The 13798-nt window shown below is 47.1% G+C and overlaps 1 protein-coding gene and 1 long non-coding RNA gene across 5 annotated transcripts in view; one reads left to right on the top strand and one right to left on the bottom strand.

Moving 5' to 3' along the window:
• Positions 1 to 13798, top strand: part of UST (uronyl 2-sulfotransferase) — a 337883-nt gene that overhangs the window by 289226 nt on the left and 34859 nt on the right. The window contains exon 8 of one of the 4 annotated variants that reach the window (XM_089333645.1): positions 1 to 3445. This exon is cut by the window's left edge and continues 27188 nt beyond it. The exons of the other annotated variants lie outside the window; for them this stretch is intronic. The gene's annotated coding sequence lies outside the window, so the exon portion shown is untranslated. Of the gene's footprint in view, positions 3446 to 13798 lie in introns of those variants that run through there. 4 annotated transcript variants of the gene reach the window in all.
• Positions 1339 to 13798, bottom strand: part of LOC149126425 (uncharacterized) — an 84914-nt gene continuing 72454 nt past the window's right edge. The window contains exon 2 of the long non-coding RNA XR_016234488.1: positions 1339 to 13798. This is a non-coding gene — a long non-coding RNA (uncharacterized LOC149126425).

Here is a 13798-nt window from a genome sequence, read left to right as displayed (position 1 = left end):
AAGAAGACATAACGAACCAGTTCCTATTATTACACTATCAAAATGAGATAAAAATATGGTAGGGATTTAATGCCAATTGACTTATTCAGTCTTGTGCAGTTAAGTCGTTGTTTTGAGAACATCATGAAATTTCATTTCATGCCCCAATAGAACTCAAATGTAATGGGTTACAGCTTTTCCATTTGTTGACTTTGCTCCTTCAGACATCTTTGATTTTCCATCCTTTGAAGAGATTTTTAAAGAATGCCTTCAAGTTATCCAGTTCTCCTGTCCCCTCCCCCACCTGTCTTGCAAGCAGTTTCGAAAGTGAGGCAGTCCTGGTGATTGCTATGAGCACCTCTTGCAGAAGTGCGCACAGCTCATTCTTGGCTGTCTCTAATCCCCGCATGGCCATCTAGCTTTGGTAAGTTGTTTCTTATCTAAGAGAAACACGGAGCCACAGCAGCCATCCCCTCCCTTCCAACATCATAGGTTTCTGCACTTCTCCCAGATGCTGGCCGTGAAAGGTTAATTCAAAAAACTCTCCCTGATTGCCCTCATGTAGAGCCTGCTGTTGACCTAACGTCCAACACATCAGCACTGCACCCCATCTTTTTCTTTCCTATGTCAGAACACTGAAAGAGCCTAATTTCTCTCATTAGGATGAAGTTCTTGTTACAAATGCAAGTTTGTGCTATGACCAGACCTTTTAAAAACATCTTAGGAAAGCTTATAAAATAGTTGCTATTCAGATTGCATTTGCAAGTTTAATAGGTCCATAACTTTAAGATTTATTGTATTGGGCTGGTGCCGTGGCTCACTAGGCTAATCCTCCACCTGCGGCGCTGGCACTCCGGGTTCTAGTCCCGGTCAGGGCGCCGGTTCTGTCCCGGTTGCTCTTCTTCAGTCCAGCTCTCTGCTGTGGCCCGGGAGTGCAGTGGAGGATGGCCCAAGTGCTTGGGCCCTGCACCCCATGGGAGACCAGGAGAAGCACCTGTCTCCTGGCTTCAGATTGGCACAGCGCGCTGGCCGTAGTGGCCATTTGTGGGGGTGAACCAACGGAAGAAAGACCTTTCTGTCTGTCTCTCTCACTATCTAACTCTGCCTGTCAAAAAAAAAAAAATGTATTAACTTGAAAGCTAGAATGACAGAGACAGAGGGAGAGACAGAGAGATCTTCCATCTACTAGTTCACTCCCCCAAATGGCCTCAATGGCTGGGACCGAGCCAGGCCAAAGCCAGGAGCTCAGGACTCCATCTGGATCTCCCACATGGGTGTCAGGGGCCTAAGCACTTGGGCCATCTTCTGCTGCCCCTGCAGGTGCACTGACAGGGAACTGGATATGAAGGGCAGCAGTCAGGGCTCAAACTGGGGCTTAGATCTGAGGTGCCAGCGTCACAGGCGGCGGCTTAACCTGCTGTGCCACAGTGCCAACCTCAGGCTGTAACATTTCTACAGTACTGCAACATTAATGTCAAACATTTACCACAGTTGTCCAATGTCATAGCTGTGTCATTCAGGCTCTGGCCCCTTAGATGGTTCTGGCATCTCTTATCGTTTGGTGTTAAATTCAGATGTTTCTTCGGTAACCAAACAGATAGGTTGCAGTTTCATCTTGTTCTTTCTTAGAGTTTTGCTTGAAGTTAAAGCTGTTGGAATAGGGTTTTTTGTTTGTTTGTTTGTTTGTTTGTTTGTTTTTGACAGGCAGAGTGGACAGTGAGAGAGAGAGACAGAGAGAAAGGTCTTCCTTTTTACTGTTGGTTCACCCTCCAATGGCCACCGCAGCTGGTGCGCTGCGGCCGGCGCACCACGCTGATCTGATGGCAGGAGCCAGGTACTTCTCCTGGTCTCCCATGCGGGTGCAGGGCCCAAGTACTTGGGCCATCCTCCACTGCCTTCCCTACCCACAGCAGAGAGCTGCCAGAATAGGCTTTTAAATATACACATTATCTTAGAAAAATTTTCAGAAAGTTCATGGGACATGAATATTATGATAAAAAAACTTATGCATGAAGTTCAAGGACTTTATTGCACCAAAATGAACTTCTCTTTTAATTCCATTTCTCCCTGAACCCTTTGAAGTCGCCTATGCAGTGTACAATTGCACATCTGATACCTAGCAGGGAGAGAAGGAGAAGGAGGGCTGTTCATTTATATCCCCATAAGACCTGGTAATATCAGCATGCTACAGGTTGCCCAGCTAATGTGAATTTAATTTTAAAGTAACATTGCAGGGCCAGCATTATGCATTGCAGGTTAAGTCTCTGCCTGATGCGCCGGCATCCTATATGAACGCCATTTCAATACCTGGCTGCTCCTCTTCCGATCCCTCTCCCTATTAAAGCACCTGGGAAAAGCAGCAAAAGATGGCTCAAGTGCTTTGACTTCTGGTTTCAGCCTTGCCCAGCCCCAGCCATTGAGGCCATTTGGGGAGTGAGCCAGCAGATGGCGAATCTCTGTGTGTGTGTGTGTGTGTGTGTGTGTAACTCTGCCTTTCAAATAAATAAATAAAGCTTTAAAAAAGTTTCAAAAAAAATTTTTAAAGTAGCATTGCAAAGATTCCCAGGAGAATTGACAGCATCCTTGCAACTTCATTTCACACCTTCCTGACTTGGGGTGGTTATTTTGAGTAGCACCTCTTATTAACCTAACTACTTAAAGCATGGGCAGCAGGTTAAATATCTCACTTATCTACAGGCTCAGCCACCACAAACAGCTACTTCATTTGCAGCCCTTCAAAGGTTTATCAAAATCTCCCCACGTTTAGAATTCCAGAGAGAACATCCAGGCTGCTGTCTCCTGAGATGCACCATGATTCACTCACTGAGGCTGATGATTGGGAGAAATATAATGTTAAAACAAAACCATAGTGCAATTCAAGAAAATGCACTTAGAAAAACAAGAAAAGAAAGCCCAAACTTCTGTGATAACTCTGTGTGAGTCTCCAGTTCATAGAATTTTTAAAATGAAATATTTGTCATGGTGGTCAGCACATGGTATAATTTGCTGAGAATTTCCTGTGCACTAGATGTTCTTGAAACTGTCATCCTCCCAGAACAAGGCACTGCTGCAGTACTGTCTGTTCTCACCGTCGGTAGGCAGAGGATTTTTCAAGGTCTCTGACAAAAGAAAGTACATGGGGGCCGGCGCTGTGGCACAGTGGGTTAATGCCCTGACCTGAAGCGCCAGCATCCCATATGGGTGCTGGTTCGAGTCCTGGCTGCTCCACTTCTGATCCAGCTCTCTGCTATGGCCTGGGAAAGCAGTAGAGGATGGCCCAAGTCCTTGGGCCCCTGCTCCCACATGGGAGACCCATAAGAAGCTCCTGGCTCCTAGCTTCGGATCGGCACAGCTCCGACCATTGCAGCCATATGGGGAGTGAACCATTGGATGTAAGACCTCTCTCTCTTTCTCTCTCTCTCTCTCTCTCTCTCTCTTTCTGCCTCTCCTCTCTGTGTAACTCTGACTTTCAAATAAATAAAAATGAATCTCTAAAAAAAAAAAAAAAAAGAAAGTACATGGTATCTTAGAGCAAGCAGAATTGAAGACTGGATCAGCCACAAGGAGAAAATTTACCACTCAATGTTGGGTTGCCATATATCTTAGGGAAACAAGCCAAAAAGGCATAAGATCACTTGTGGATAGGGATGTGTATCATGTCATTGATAGTCACAGAAATGGAAAAAGAGTTATCTAACTGTAGTAGATGGGTTATATGACCCTGAAGGCATCCATAAAATGGAACACATTACCAAATATGACTCAGAATAATTAATGATATGGGAAAATGCATATGATCAGTTATGCCTTAAAAGACTATAAAAATAAGCAATACAGCAGAGATACATTTTATAATTCACTTTACGATTCACATACATAAAAAGAATAGAAGGAATTATATTAAATATGACAACAGTTGTGGCTTGCCTTTTTGTTTTCTTGATTTTTTCCCTGTTCCCCCAAAACGTTGCCATTCACATATTTGCATGCATGTGTACATATATGTGAGTATATATGTATAAATGTACTTCACATATATGTGTACAGTATGTGTTCATCATAACCAAAAAATGAATTTTTAAATTGTGAATTACTTTCCAATTAAGAACCAAGATTTAAAGCTAAAGGCCTATAAATTCCCCCAACTGCCTTCTGACAATATTATACATAACTAGACAGGTAGCTTGAAGTACCTGAGAACACAAACAGTACTGAGAATAACAAACAGACCCCCAGGAAAATGAGACAAAGAACTGCCCTGTGTCGGTGTCCCCATGTGTGGAGTGCCCAGGGTGACAGTGAGTGGCTACATCATCAGTGATAGGTTCAGACTGTGAGGTGTGGTAGAGACAGCTGAGAGCCATCTCCCCATCAAAGGAGTGTGTGTGTGTGTGTGTGTGTGTGTACACGCATGTGTGTGTGTGAGAGAGAGAGACAAAGATGGCAGCCTAGGCCTGCTAATACCACACTATAAGGAACAGAGAGAAGATTCTTGTATATGAAGGAAAAGCAGAGCTGACAAAATTGTCAAATGCGAAGGAATTTGGACAGAACTACTGTGTCAGTATTTCTCTGGATCTTCACTTTTTTTTTTTTTTTAAGATTTATTTAATTTGAAAGGCAGAGTTAGAAAAAGGCAGAGGCGCAGGCAGAAAGAGAGGTCTTCCACCCACTGGTTCACTTCCCAGATGGCTACAATGGCCGGAGCTGCGCCAATCTGAAGCCAGGAGCCAGGAGCTTCTTCTGGGTCTCCCACGCGGATGCAGGGACCCAAGGACTTGGGCCATCTTCTGCTGCTTTCCCAGGCCATAGCAGAGAGCTGGATCAGAAGTGGAGCAGCCAGGACTCGAACCAGCACCCATATGGGATGCCAGTACTGCAGGCGATGGCTTTACCCACCACACCACAGCGCCGGCCCCTGGATCTTCACTCTTCCAGTAGGAAATCCATCTGCTCACAATGTCCTCATCAGTCACTGATTTGGGTCTCCATGTTTCCAAATAAAGAAACAAAACCACATTTCTCAATGACGAATTTAAATAAAAGATATCTTCCCACCAAACAGACATTTCATCCATAAAGCCTAAGTAAGTCTTCCAATAAGCTGGTTTTTTCTTTCTCAGAAATGGGGATCTTTTAAAGAGAAATGTCTGCTTCAGCTGTTGCTATGTAAACAAACCCTTACTTATCACCAGTACTTTAACCACAGAACGCTGCTGTGTTAGGAGAGCAGGGGGGTCTGTTCAGGGTAGGACGCACTTTCAAAGAGCTGCATCCGCTTTTTGAGGAGTTGGATCGTGATGCCAAATGTGATGGGGTAGACACAGGAGCCAGTGGTCCTCCGTCCTCCATCCTGGGACAGCAGGGAAGGCCAGGGAGCGGGAGCCGATGACCTCGGCCGGCCCTGGTGGTCCTGAGGCTGATCACTGTCAGTTCAGGTGTGTGGGCCAGGAGGGTGGAGCTCCCCGACCTCTTCCAACCCTGACAGCCTCCCTTCTGAGCCCTGGGACCTCAGAGTGTGGCTGAACGCCCCTGTGCCAGCTGGGTCCCCACCAGCATCACAGGGCTTCAAGCCCCTGTGACGCCCTCTCTGCAGGGCCCTGGGCCCCCAGGGATTTGTTGCACATGGAGTTTGTCCAGCAGAGGGGAGGCAATCAGAATCCTTCGTTCTCTTTCATCAGAGCAGCCTTGCACTTCCAGACAGCCCCCCCCCCCAAAAAAAAGTACAGCATGTAGCTTTCACTTGGCTGCAGAGAGAAAAGTTCCTCTTGAAATGCAGAGTGATCGCGGATTATTTAATTATGTATATTTGCAGATCTAAAAAGAAAACTGCAAAAGAATAAAAAAATCGAAACTCTGTTTATTTAACCAACCCGAAGCACTGAGGCCGCCATGAAGCGCTTTTTGTTCTTTTCTCCCTTAATTGCCCTACCTCCGAGAAGCTGGTCTGAACGTGCCATCCATCATCCGCGGGGCACATCAAACGTGGCCCCGCACATCGCTGCGAGCCTCAGTGACACACATTCATTTCCGCCAGGGCAGCTGCAGGGGAGCCGGGGGCGGGGTGTGTGTGTGTGTGTGTGTGGTGAGGGGGTGTTTAAGCTGTGTGGCCTCCCTGTTTCATTCAGGAAATGAGTTTACTCTATGTGACAAGCATCGTGTTCACAGCCTCGGGGAGCAGCCGGCCCCCTGCACAGCTCTGCCGGCCGCCCTGCCTGCTCCAGCTGACCGGGTGACCTGCGCCGCACCTGTGACCTGAAGAGTACGCCTCATCTCTCCCTGTGCGCTGGAGATGAGCAAACCGTGGTTCTTGAGAGAAGAGCAGTTCAAAGAGCAGACATCTGGGCTGATCACCACTCAGCTGTTCTCTCCAGGCTGAAGAATTATGCCACTCTTGTTGTTTAAACATTGTTTACATTATTTACTTAAACTGTGGAGTAACACAGAGAGGCTGAGAGAGAGAGAGAGATCTTCCATCCTCCGGGTCACTCTCCAAATGGCCTCGGTGCCCTGGACTGGGCCAGGCTGACGTCAGGAGCCAGAAGCTTCATCTGGGTCTCCCATGTGGGTGGCAGGAACCCAAGCACCTAGACCAAGCTCATTCTCTGGGAGCTGCATGAGAGAGCAGCCAGGACTGGAACTGCCGCTCCCACATGGGATGCCAGTGTTGCTAGCAGAGGCTTAACCCATCAAGCCACTATGCCAGCCCTATTTTTTTTTTTTTTGGTGGTAAAATTTGGTCCCACGTTGGTTGTTATGAAACGTCTCTTGTACTCTGTGCTGGCCCGGGTTAAAACAAGTGCAGATTTTAGGGGAAGGGGCTCTGGGCAGTGTGGACAGTGCAGTTTCTCCGATAGAGAAAGGCATGCCGAAGCCAGCCCAGCGTCAAAACGTAGGCAGTGAGGTTTGGTTCTTTTGCATATGGTTAACCAGCTCCGAGGTCATAAAGCGGGGCCTCTATCCTTGGGCGCAGCAGCTGGGTTTACACAGACTTTCCAGATTGTTTATTCTGGCGCTGAGCCAGGGCAACATCGTTTTTCCATTAAGCGTGTTTGACTGACGAAGTGGGGGGGAGTGGACCTCCAAGGGACAGGTCTGTGCTGTCCTCTTTATTTACTGGAGAGGGGCTTGTACCAGTCCTGAAGATTACGAACCAGCCAAGGTAGCAGAGGTGCCAGGACCACTGCTCTTGCAAACACATCTGGATCTTGGGCAGGGAAGCAAAACCCATGCATGGCCTCAGGTCTTGCTTACCACTGCACAGTCTCGTGTACAAACAGGTTACTGTTGGGTGATGTTCACCCTCATATTCCAAAGCTGAAGTCCCAGTGTTGTTTGGCAGTGTGTTGGGAGGAGCCCGTGCATTAGCAAACCAGTCTTCCTGTGTTTGGCTGGTCTAGGTGTCCCCTGCAAACAAGTGTGCATGGTGCTGAGCACACAGACATCCCCACGGATCCTGCAGAACTTCTCCTGGGCAATCCTTTCCCTGAGACACCAGCCTTCTGAGAACACCCCTAGCTGCCTAGCCTAAGAGCTTCCACCAAAAGACGGTAAAGACTGGGCAAAAAGCCACCCTTACGATTACAGCCGTGGCAAAGCCCTTGGCACCTGGGTCTGGTGGATGTGATCTGAATGCATGTTTCACTTCTAAATATAACATTGTCCTCTAGTTAATGGAGACACAACAGTTGCAGCCAGAAGTGATGGCAAATTAAGTCATCAAACAGCATTAATACAACAAAGTTAGGTCACATGGGTATCTTTTTACCCCAGTACTGTGTGGATCTCTTTAGTTATAGCTCTGGTAAATTACACACCTGACACAAATTCATGAGCTACAAGTGGGCAATGGCGTGTGTTTTCCTAGTAGGTCTTTATGGTTGTGGTGAACTGTCCCTTATGGTATTTCTTAAGCTTTGCTAAGTTACTAAGAGCAATCTGTCACATAACGGAGAGGGAGGGCCTAAGAAGAGCAAAGCCACGCCCCCCAGACCAACCTGTGATGCAAACCTTACCTGTCCACCTACCTTCAACAAATCTGATGTGTTGAAATGGAAGCTTTGCTCAGAAGAACCCTCCGCTAAGGACAAAATTTAGAAAAAAACATCACATATATCATCAACACTGAAAGTTGCCCTTTGGGCCAATCCAACCTTCTGGATGGATTTAACATACAAGTTCCACATCCACACACATTTATGGAGGACTGTTACATGCCAGGCGTGGTGCCGGATGCGGAGGACCCAACCATTAAAAAGACACAGCCCCTTTCAGTGTGCAAACATTTTTTCTGGCTGGCAGGCTTTTCCCCAGACTTACCAGAGCAGTCCCCTCGGGTTAGAATGCTCCAGCCCTTCTTCACAACCGATCCCCTTAATGCCAGAATACACACAGGCAAGGAGAAGAGGGTGGTTATAGATTTCCACTCAATTTGGAAATTAACAGCCTGTGATGGCGCAGGACAAGTGCTGGACTGGGAATGAGAGAGGCGGCTTTCTAGTCTCAGGACTATCGCTGTCTTACAACCTTGAGCCTATCTTCTTTTTGTCTTTTGTAAATATTTATTTATTTGAAAGAGTTACATAGAGAGGTAGAGACATGGGGAGGAGGAGGGTAAGGTCTTCCATCTGCTAAATCACTCCCCAAATGGCTGCAATGGCCAGAGCTGCACCGATCCAAAGCCAGGAGCCAGGAGCTTCTTCCGATCTCCCATGTGGAGGTAGGGACCCAAGGACTTGGGCTATTTTCTTCTGCTTTCCCAGACCATAGCAGAGAGCTGGATCAAAGTGGAGCAACTGGGGATTGAACTGTGCCCATAGGGGTTGCCGGTGCTACAGGCCAGGGCTTTAACCTGCTATTGCCACAGCACCAGCCCCTTTGAGCCTATCTTGAGACTTCTTAGGCCCCTGGCACCTGTGGGTAAAATGAGTTTGTGTGAAGGCTGGGCAAGGCAACACAGAGTCATAGGGAGGTCCATTAATCCTCAGAGCCCTGGAAATGAAGAAGCTGCTAGTCCCTGGGGCTGGGAGGAAGTGGTTGGGGCTTGAGCGGTTCGGCTCACTGTCAGTGAAGCAGCCTCCCTGCTGGCCTCGTTCTATTCTTGGTGCTTTCCTCCTCCAGCACTGGGTGACCAACCACAGACTTTATACCCACTCAGGACCGTGACTTCTCCGGGGGGCCCCTACCTGACCTTCTCGGGGAAGGCACAGAGCCTGGAAGGACCTGTCCCCACTTAGTCTTGACTGTGGCTGACTGGACACATCTCTAAAGAAATTCTCTTCTGCTGTTCAAATAAAGGGCTCAAGCGTACTTGATAGTTTTCTTTTTTCCCTTTTGAATATGTCACAGCTCAACCCCAGTGCCTATTTTGAGGAAGTTTCCTGCAATTATCCTGAACGTAGCGAAGGGGAGGAATTGGTCAATCCCTAAAGGTCAAGAAGAAAAATGACGGAAAACATCAAAAGCATCCTGAAACCACAGCTTCCCTCTGCCAGCATTTATTAATTAAAGGATAGGGAGAGAAAACATGACACAGACAGCATGATCGTTCCAAGAAGGCAACCGAACCACAAGCTGAGCGCTGGAGTTTACAGACCCCAGTGGGACCTGCGAAATCCAGGATGTGAGGGTTGACTGCTTCCTGCTAAGGACCCAGCACGCACGGGTCTCTTGCAAATTTCTGTGAAGCACATTCAGATGTGGCCTTTGTCCCCACCTGGCCGCATCTCCACACTCCACAGACACAGCCAAGCCTCCTTCTAGTCTGACAAGTCTTCCTTCTGATGGTTGGAGCGTGCCCAGAGGGGCACAGGTGCTAAGCTGTGGATAGAAAGATAAATAGGCCATCACCCTTATCCTGATCACACGCAGCAGAAAGAGCTCCCTCTGTTAGAAGAAGCACCAAACGAAGCCTGCTGGGGGTGTTGAGAGCAAAATCCAGGGGAAATGATTCAGAGGGGTGGAAAGTGCCCCAGATAACATCTTTTGGTGGAGACGCACACACACCCACACATACACACACACACACGCAGCAAACCTTCATGATCAAACATAAGGGCATTCAAAAAGCATGTGAAAAATAGAATTTAAGTTTATTTGGGTCCCCCAAATTTTGAAATCCAGGCATCGTCCCCCATAATAGACATTTTTCATAAATATTGTGTATACCAAAATAAACTTATCTTGTAGTTCTACTGTCCACAAACTTTTGAAGTATCCTCACAGTAGTTAAAAAAGACCTAACCCATCTAGAGTATTTAAGACAGACCTAATGGGCCTGGACTCTCCACTGGGTGTTTCTGACCTAGGAGCGCACATAAGAAAGCAAACAGAGCAGAGTGAAATGTGCTCTCTGCCTCTGTCCTGGGCGGGGAGATCTCCCCAGAGACTATGAGCTCCATCCCACCATAATGGGAAAAGTTAAGAGCTTCCCTCACCCAACTTATTCTCCACTTACCAGCTATGCAAATTTGGGCAAGCTACTACATTAAAGTGTAAATGGTGATAATAAGAGACCTACAGCACTGGGCGTTTGAAAGCATTGAGTTCCTGTACAGGGATCTGGCAATACTTGGCAGAGGAAAAGTTCTCAAAGTGCCTGATGATGAAGATGATGATGATGGTGGTTGCTTATACCGCCTATGCCTGGTGCAGAATAGTTACTAAGTATTTGCCGAAAGAGGGAAGGAAGGTGGATACGCAGACCTAATTGAAACCTTAATTGTGACCTGAAGCACTTGCTTCCTAGGTTTGTGAAACCCAGAATTTCAAAACCTTGAAACAGAAACAGGAATTCTGAATTTCTGTAGCAGCCAGCCAAGGAACATGAAAGAATGAGCCAGCATCTAGGGTCCGAGACAAACTAGAGAATGCCAGCCTCCCAGGGGGGCGGTCACGCTCAGCTCTGTAGCCTTCCTTCAAGAGGAGCCAGAAATCCAGATTTTGACGTGAAATAGACCAAGTCTAACGCCAGCTAAGTCCATTTCTAAAAGAAACACCCCATGAGCCAAGCAACACAGTGCCTGCCAGTCCCATCCCAGGCTGCCTTCCTGCCACCCCTGCCTTCCTGGAAGAATTCTGGTTTTGTCTCTTCATTTGAAATATGTGTCGGTGGGCTCAAGAGACAGGAGCCCCTTGAATTTGTCCTTCTGATCCTGGAAGGTTGCAAGGAGGCCTTCACTTCCTGATAGATTATAGTGTATGCCCACCTAACAAAGGCTGCCTCACTTAGCAAAAGATGCGGATAATAAGGACGGATTCTTACAGCGTAATTGTTTGGTGGCCGAAATCAGAACAGTCAGCAAGGAATCCTAACAACTTCCTCTAGAACTTCTATTATGGCAATCTGGCAAGAAGCTGATTCCATAGTTCATGTAGCTTTGTTTTGTTTGGAGGGAAAGTCTGGCATTGACAAAAAATGTGGAACGCTTAGTGATGGAATGACTTTTCCATAGCACTGATGATTGTACAGCACGACACATAACTATGTCTTTGAAATGTGATTTTAAAAATTCTCAACTTACTGTGCAAGGCAGTCTGCCCTCTTGTCTTTCCATATGAAGGTGATAATTTTCTACAGGTTCATGGAAGCATCGTTGGTTATGGCCAAGTACTTGGTAAGGGAAAACCTCAGTGGGGACCCAGGTTCAAATTCCAGCTCTGTCACTTACGTTCCAACTGTGCAGCTTTGGGTAAGTCATTTAACCTCCAGAATGTCCACTTCTCTGTAACAGAGGTCGTGAACGTACTTCGCAGGGTTGTTGAGCATTTAAATGAAATAATATGAATTCGAGCACAACCCAAGCCCATCATAGGTGTTCACCACCTGTGTTGGCTGAATAGGAATCTCTGCTTCAGCTGTCACAACAGAGCACTCCTATTTCTGCCCATGAGAACCCCTGGCGATGTCATCAGTCTTCTTATTAGATTTGGCAGCTCTGTGGAAAACGAGATCAGAAACACTGTAAGCATTTCGCACAAATCAGTGCTTCTGTCGTCCACCGTGGTGTGGGAACTAAAGGTGGAGGGTTGGGAGATGCCACCCAGAGGATCAGGGAGAGGGAAGGGCTAGGACAGAGCCCTGGGAGGCACTGACATTTAAATAACAGGCTGGGAAAGAGGAGGGGTGGAGAGAATGGGGAGAAGAGAGGGATCAGAGAAGCAGGGGCAGCCAGGAAAATGCTATTCCAGACGCCGGGGGAGGTGAGAGGTTCACCGTGGAGGGCTTCACGATGGAGTGTGGCCAAACGTGGGTGAGGTCAGAGGTCACGGGAAGGCCTGCGAAGTGCCCACTGACTCATCCACAGGGAAGCCAGAGCGATTTCAGTAGGGAAAGAATCCAGGCTTGTGTGTATAAGTTGAAAGTTTGGTGACAAGTGTAGAGAATAGGCAATTCTTGAAGAAGTTGGGCTGTGATGGAGAGAAAAAAAAAAAAGATGAGAAAAAAGGGAGAGGGTTGTTTTGTTTTGTTTTAAGAGAAAGGCTGGATCACTTGTGAATTTATGAGAAGGTGCCAGTCAAGAAAGAGGTTGACCATGAAGAAGCGAAGGTAGGATCAGGGTAGAGGAAGGGATGAAGGAGGTAGATAGATGAAGCAAGAATAGAAAGATGATAAAAAAATAAATGCTCTCATGAGATTCTGCTGAACCAGCTGGTGCTATTCTTCATGTTTAATAATCTTATGTAATTATTTAATTTATTTAAGAGAGAGATTCCAACTCCCATCCACTGGCTCCCCACCCCCCAAAAATTCCCGGAACAGCTGGGGCTGGTATAAACTGAAACTGGGAGCCAGGAACTCAATCCAGGTCTCCTGTGTGGATGGCAGCGGCCCATCTCCTGGAGTCGTCACCTGCCGCCTCCCAGGGTGCACATTCGCAGGAAGCTGGACTCAGGAGCAGAGCCAGGACTCAAACCCAGGCTCTTTCTCTCAAACCCAAGCAGCGTCTCAGCCACTGCACCAAGTGCCACCCTCTCTCTCCTTGTTATAGGGATTTAGTGAAGGGACTAAAAAGAATAAGGTGGATTAAAATAACAGAAATACACTTGGCAGTATGTTGCGTTCCAAGAAAGGATTTTTTTTCAAACATTCATCTTATAGCCAGAATTGAAAAGTTTCTTTCTACCTCTTACCTGAAAAGTTTGTCCTCTCTGTATAGTTTTCTAGCCAACGTGGGGGTCAACCTTTTGGTGTTTGTTTTGACATCAAATAGCCGAAACACTTGCAGCAGCAAACTGGGGTAGCATGTAATTAAAACGTGACTGGGAAGGCCACTCAGTAGCTTATCAATATAAATGTCACTAGAGACCTTGAACTTGATAGACTTCAGCTGCATTGAGTTCATGCAAGAGGGTCTGAGTGCAATCGCCAGAGTGGACCCTCCCAGTGCTGTCCAGGGACAGGCTTCCTGGGGACACTGCAGTGTCAGTGCTGGTCATCATGAGAAGGCCGACTTTCCCAAACTCAGTAGGTCCTGGCTCAATTTCCAACCAAACTGGAATAATGTTTCCTATTGGAAACACATAGGTTCACACTAAACACAGCACCCAGCTCTGAGGTGGAACTTCTGAGAAACTCTCCAAGCAATGGTTTTCAGCCTTGGCCCCAGGGGTATGGATGGGCCTTTGACCCTGCGATGGTCAAGTCTGATAATATTTTAGTCAACCCTTTACTTCTTCCAGATTGTATTCCCATTTCTGAAGTATTCCCATTTCCTGTGATATCCGCTGTAAGCCAGGGCTTCCTGGTGGACGTGAGGAAGAACGAGGAGGCTCTAGGCCCAGCTCTTGACCTTGCTGCTCTATTGCCTTGTGGAGACAA

The sequence above is a fragment of the Oryctolagus cuniculus genome, chromosome 5, assembly GCF_051225735.1.
Source record: "Oryctolagus cuniculus isolate XC-2025 breed Fujian yellow rabbit chromosome 5, ASM5122573v1, whole genome shotgun sequence".
NCBI classification, from domain to species: Eukaryota; Metazoa; Chordata; class Mammalia; order Lagomorpha; family Leporidae; genus Oryctolagus; species Oryctolagus cuniculus.
This window is presented reverse-complemented; position numbering and strand designations above follow the sequence as displayed.